Source organism: Oncorhynchus mykiss, chromosome 27 (assembly GCF_057628025.1).
Source record: "Oncorhynchus mykiss isolate SJ-2025 chromosome 27, ASM5762802v1, whole genome shotgun sequence".
In the NCBI taxonomy this organism is placed as follows: domain Eukaryota; kingdom Metazoa; phylum Chordata; class Actinopteri; order Salmoniformes; family Salmonidae; genus Oncorhynchus; species Oncorhynchus mykiss.
Window position 1 is genome coordinate 7,913,118 of NC_143048.1, and position 6,883 is coordinate 7,920,000.

The window sequence follows — 6,883 nt, forward strand, 5'->3', positions numbered from 1 at the left end:
CAATGTTGGTGTAATATGAAACGTGACTGTTATATGAGTAGTATTTTGATTTCAAATACTTTTTTTTTTACATTAGTTTATTAATATTTAAAGATATAAACACAGCATTAAAAAAAAATGGGTGAATGTTTGTATATATTTGTTGAACATAATATACTCTACGAACATATCAAAGTTCCAAAGTGGGATCTCTGCCTCTTTGAGTTCTGATCCAATTTGGGTGCGTTTGTAAATTCCCTCTCGTCTGAGTGTGCCAGAGCGCAGAATAACTGATGAATTTACGAAAGCGCAACACTCGTTTAATATCGCCGGTGTCAGTAAACAAAGGCACATTTGTATCTTTTTTTTGCCAGGAGCACAGTCGCAGTCACCAACCCTCTAGGCAACATGAAAACAGCCTAACCAGCTCTGCTATGGCGAGTAAAATGGTCAGAGTGAGGTGTTCTCTCATTTGTGTCTGGAAGTAGCTAGTAAGCTAGCCAACTTTAGCCAGTTAGCTTGGGTGCTTGACTGGCGTTGGGAGGCCGGGAACACTCGGATCAACCTTACTCCCCGGCCAAAGCGTCCAATTTACAAACAGGCAATCTGACAAAGCTCTGAAATTACAAATGCCCAGAGCGCACCCTGAACTCACTCTGGCAGTCCAGAGTGAATTTACAAACATACCCTATGTAAGCATTACCAAAAGAGTGAATGTGAAAATTGATTCAAAATGGCCGCCCTCTGCTGGTGATTTGCAGGATGTTCAATGATACAAGTAAAATGAGTGCTGTGATTGGTTACATTGCCTACCATGCCAATTTCTCTCTATAAAATGGGCCAAAACTTTAAAACTAGCAGAGATCCCATTCGGGAACTTTGATATGCCCATAGTATATTATGTTCAACAATATATTGAAATATTCATGTTTATATTGTTCAATATTCATAAATGATTGTAAAAACAAATATTAAAAAAATACTACTCATATTTGCAGCACCTACAGATGAAACACTATGGAGTCTTAAAGTAGGCCTGGTAAGGCCAAAATGTCATAAACTATGATCAATTATTTCTCAATTATGCTTTTAAATACACATTTCTAATACACGTCAACAATCCATCCTCCAAAGGACCATTCTATGGATTACACTAAGTAAAAATCCCCCAAATCATGGTATTTTTTCTGGGTTTTGTGAGGAATCACTCAATATGAATAGTATTTACCTGTATACTGAAAAAATATATACACGCTACATGCAACAATTTCAACCATTTGACTGAGTTACAGGTCATATCAGGAAATCAGTCAATTGAAACAAATTAATTAGGGCCTAACCTATGGATTTCCCATGACTGGGCAGGAGCGCAGCCATCGGTGGCCCTGGGAGGGCATAGGCCCACCCACTGGGGAGCCAGGACCAGCCAATCAGAATGAGCTTTCCCCACAAAAGGTCTTTAGTACAAACAGAAATACTTCTAAGTGTCATCATCTGTCTAGGTGGCTGGTTTCAGACAATTCCGCAGGTGAAGAAGCCCGTTGTGGAGGTACTGGGCTGGTGTGGTTACACGTGCTCTGCGGTTGTGAGGCCGGTTGGACATACTGCCAAATTCTCTAAAATGATGTTGAAGGCAGCTTATGGTAGAGAAATTAACAGTAAATTCTCTGGCACAAATCTGGTGGACATTCCTGTAGTCAGCATGTCAATTTCACACTTCCTCTAAACTTGAGACATCTGTGGCATTGTTTAGTGTAACAAAACTGCACCTTTTAGAGTGGCCTTTTATTGTCCCCAGCACAAGGTGCACCTGTGTAATGACCATGTTGTTTAATCAGCTTCTTGATATGCCACACCTGTCATGGATTATCTTGGCAAAGGATAATGCTCACTAACAGGGGTGTAAACAAATTTGTCCACAAACCTTGAGAGAAATCAGCTTTTTCAGCTCATGAAACACGGGACCAACACTTCACATGTTGTGTTTACATTTTTTGTTCAGTAATAAATGTACACTGAGGATATTCAAAACACACTCTCTTTAAAATATTGCGCAGTACATAAAAGGACAAGGATGCAGTATGTACACACTGAAAAAGGCCGTAAATATTCTCGCTCACTCTCACATACTGCCCCCACAGAAATGCAGAGCGGTACACCTGCCAAGAAAGAACAGACAACGTGAGTAGACATGCATGTGCTTAACCAGGTACAGGGCAGGTGCACTGAAATCCATTCTGCACTGGAACTCACCTACACAACTCATGCAACCCTTGTAAGCCACTGATACTGGACTGAACTCTCTGATGTGTGTATACATGTACTTCTATTTAAATGTATTTCTATGTTAATGTGTCAGCACTTGTGTGTGTGTGTGTGTGTGTGTGTGTGACCCTGTGTGCTAGAGATGCACGGTTCAGCTGTTTGTTCACCCGCACCCACCCGCATGTGCGAATAACCCATCTGCAACCCTCCGACTATGTGTAATAAAGTGAAAATCTGAGGCCCACACCCGACCCAACCAACACGACCCCCAACCCGACCTCCAACCCGCCAATATAGAAAATGCTCTGAACAGTTCCCGTGTAACTTTTTCTCCCCAGGTTCCCAAAAGCATTTGGTGATTGGTGTGTATCCGGCGTACACCAACAGTTAGGCCGTAAAGCTTAGGCTTATTGCACTAATGCCAGATAAAAATGATGAACGAAAAACCTCAATGCAGCCTATAGACATGAATTGCACAATAATTATACATTTATGGATTTTTTTTTATGCCTTTTTTTTTCTTCTTTTCATTCAACCCGCTCGCCACCCGCCCGCCCTTCACCCACACAATATTTCATGACCCTAAACACGCCCTGCGGGGTTATGAGTCAACCCGCGCATTACACCGTGTGCTGGGCTATGGCATGTGGTTATCTAGAGGTCAGTGGTGATGTTCTCGCTGCCCGAGGGAAGTGGATTTACTGTCTTCTTAACTGTTTACAGATAAAATAAATAATAATAATCAGGTACAGAAACATTATGCATCTCTCTCTACCTTTAAGTCCTTTCCCTTTTCCTTTCGAAGCGGTTAGGACATCTTTGGGTGAATTTGTCGCAGTTCTGACTCATAAGTTTTGCTTCAACTTTATATCGTTACATTTATAAAGCCTTTCCCAATACTTCTGCATATCTATATAGCTCTAATGTAATTGTATGCATAAGAAATCTTATTTCCCTGCTTTATTCCCCTCTCTGATATGAATCTACCGGCTGTCAGGGCTACTACTTTCATGTAGGACTGTTCAAGTGGGTCTGTGGTGTATCGACAGTGTTCACATGCAGTATTACCATGCTATCTCAGCGCTCCAGCCGCACGGTGGATCATCATCATTGAAAAGCATGGATTTTCTGTTGCACCGTGTCCGTGAGGACTAGGACATCAAAGAAAGCCTACTGAGGCCCTATGAAATAAGAGGAGGGAGAGAGCTATCGATTAGTGGAGGTAAACACGAGCAAACTTCCCTCTCCTCGTTCTGCTCCCTCTATCCACCCCGCTCTCTATCTCCCTTCTCTCGTTTTCTCCACCGATCCTTCTCTCTCTTTATCTCTCCATCTCTCTCCATCCACCCCTCTCCTCTCCATTCATCCTTCTCTCTGGAAGGTCCTACAGTAGACCTCTTGTTTCTGGGGTCACTCAGCTATAGGTAGGGCCTGTTTTAGGAATGAATGGTTAACCCAAACTGCTCGTGTTCCCTCGTGGCCGCTCCCTTCGTTCCGTTCCATCCCTCCTTCCCTCCTCATTGCCGTGACGATACCTGGGGGTGGGCAGGGTCACTCTGGTCTAATCTAACAGCATATTGATTCCATTAGATAATTAATGACCCGGTTGGGGGTTGGGGAGGACAGGGAGGGGTGCAGTGGGCGGAGGGAAGTGCTCAAGCCCTTGAGAGTTGGAGAGAACCTTGGGCCAGGAATGAGTCAAGGTCAGACGCAGCCGGTGCTTCAATGTGGAGGTGGCTTGCCGGCTGAGGACCGGAATACCGAATCTTAGAGAGAGGCGAGAGAAAAGTGCAGGCAGAGAGAGAGGGAGAGAAATCATCACGTCCAACGATCCAGTGTAGCTGTGGATTGATCAGTAGTCGAGTCAAAAGTAAATAGAGAAACATCTACCTACGGGAGACCAGAATACTGAGCTACCTCTTTATGGACACTCCAGCCAATCATCGAGGTCCGTTCACCTATGTGATAATGTCCCCCACTGAAAGAAAACATTTCAACTTCTACAAGTCAAATACTGCGCTGGTCTACATAATTGATATGGATGAGTTTTTTGCCTCTGTATGGTTTGGACGTTTTCACACCTCTACGGTCCCTCGCGCTCTCTCTCTCTCTCTCTCTCTCTCTCTCTCTCTCTCTCTCTCTCTCTCTGTCTCTCTGTCTCTCTGTCTCTCTCTGTCTCTCTGTCTCTCTGTCTCTCTCTCTCTCTATGTCTCGCTCTCTCTCTCTGTCTCTCTCTCTCTCTGTCTCTCGCTCTCTGTCTCTGTCTCTCTCTCTATGTCTCGCTCTCTCTCTCTCTGTCTCTCTCTCTCTCTGTCTCTCTCTCTCTGTCTCTGTCTCTCTCTCTCTGTCTCTCTCTCTCTCTGTCTCTCTCTCTCTCTCTCTTTCTCTCTCTCTCTCTCTCTCTCTCCTTCTGTGAGATGGGGAACCAGCTGTCCTGTCAGGTGGTTGAGGGACCAGTCATACCGTATAGTAAACCTTTTCAAACAGACAGTGTTTCACCGTGGTAAGAGGAGCAGAAAGGAAACGGGAAACGGGAAGATGAGGAGAGGTGTGTGCCTAACTGTATCACTGCACAGGCCAACGTTACCCGGGCAACACACTCATTTATTTAGTACTTTTTTAACGAGCATTCCAAACATTCTACTCCATTCACTTCCATTCTATTTTATTCCATCCTATTCCAACTGACATTACCAGGGCTGACTGTGTCCCTGAGGTGTACAGTTAGGTGGGTGGGGGTCTTAGCTGGTATTTAGACCCAGCTCCCCCCAGGCCTTGGCCAGGTCATCTGTGGGGCTCTAGGGGAGAACTGTGAGGCATACAACAGCCATTTCCCTGCAGCCTGGGGAGCCAGTGGCATTCCAGCAGGCAATTGTCTGCGTGCTGTTTGCCTTAAATGTGTTCATTTGCCCGACTCCCCCAGTCAGAGCTCCGTGGGGAGAGTCGGAGCGCTCTAACAAACCTCTGACAGCTGGAGGCTCTAATTAAACGTCCCCCCGCTGAAAACAGACAGCGGAGCGGCCAAACGAACTAACTCGCCGGCCGACCAACCCGACGGAGAGGCTCTGAGCGGCGAACGCCCTCCCTCCCAGCCCTGTGCTGTCTACACGAGAGCCAGCCGCAGAGCAGAGAGCAGGGCAGCCACAGCATGAGGGGATCACACAGAGATACACACACGGAGGCACGCACATGTCCCACACACAGGTGAAGCACACGTACGCATGCACACACCATAATACTTTTGCGGCCTGCATACCAAAGTCATGCTGTTTTGGCAGAGCTACTATAAGAGCCTCATCAACAGTATGTTTTATATCTGAATAATCTTTTGTTGCTTATCAATAAACCTCCACAGATGACACGGTTGACGGACAGCTTGCTGCCCGCGGCACTGTAGAGAGCATTCGGCGCGGTCCGTTTTGGGGGGAGTGCATTAGTAGCCTCCCAACCTGCGACAAGGTTATGAAGCTGATTGAATAATTAGCGCCGAGGCCCCGTCCATTACGGCCCGCGCTGCCGCTGATGTGCTGCCGGCCTTCTGTCTATTGAGATAGAGACGCCCCGGTCGATAGAGACACAGATTAGATAAGGACAGATTGGGTCAATTAAGAGATAAACATACAGGTATGGGACAGAGCGTGTGTGTGTGTGTGTGTGTGTGTGTGTGTGTGTGTGTGTGCATGCATGTGTGTGTGAGAGATGAGTGGAAGATACATTGTGTGACTTTTATTTCCCCAGCACACAATGCGATGTACACAGCTAGCAAGGTTGGGGAGGGTGATGTAAAATGCCATTGTTACACACGGCTCAGGGATGGTGTGTCGGCTACAGAGATTCTACAGTGATGTGATGCCGGGTTGGGAATTGGAAGGTACAGCATGTGTGGTCACAGTCATGTTAAATGCACTAGAAAGTGTTCTCTTGTAGACTAAGGAAACATCTCACCAAATTATGCTAAATTATAGTTCTGGATTGCCAATTTTAAATAGAAAGTCATTTAATTGAAATCTCAACGTAACGTGACGGCTTGGCCGGCCCGGTCTGGCTCTACATATCCCAGCTCCCTACCCCAGCCTGATCCGATTCTACCCAGCCCAGCCTGGTTCCCCTCCCCTGGTACTGTTGACCCCGTGGTAGAGAGGTCAGCCCTGGCCGCAGGGCAGGACACCATGCTGCTGCAGGCCACGGTGACCTTTTAAAGGTCACCAGAGCACAGAGGCAGAGAGGGGAGGGGAGAGGGAGGCCAGCCAACTGGCACCGCTGGTAGAACTGGGAGCTAGAGGGTGAGTGTGTGGGGGAGGCAGGGGGGGTCTTCAACTCTCTGCTTTGCCCTGTCTTTGCTAACCGGAGTGAGACTTCTGTACTGAATGGCTTTTTTTATAGCACAGTGGACATTCTTCAAAGCTTTCATAGAGACATGTAACAGTATAGCTTCCGTCCCTCTCCTCGCCCCGACCTGGGCTCCAACCAGGGATCCTCTGCACACATCGACAACAGCCACCCTCGAAGCATCGTCACCCATCGCTCCACAAAAACCGTGGCCCTTGCAGGGCAAGGGGAGCAACTACTTCAAGGTCACAGAGCGAGTGACGTCACCGATTGAAACGCTATTAGCGCGCACCCCGCTAACTCACTAGCC

General features: G+C 46.7%; 1 protein-coding gene across 1 annotated transcript in view; it reads left to right on the forward strand.

Annotated features, from left to right (window-relative positions):
* LOC110507056 (neuronal PAS domain-containing protein 1) overlaps positions 1-6,883 on the forward strand; it is a 38,154-nt gene that overhangs the window by 5,342 nt on the left and 25,929 nt on the right. The window lies entirely within an intron of this gene.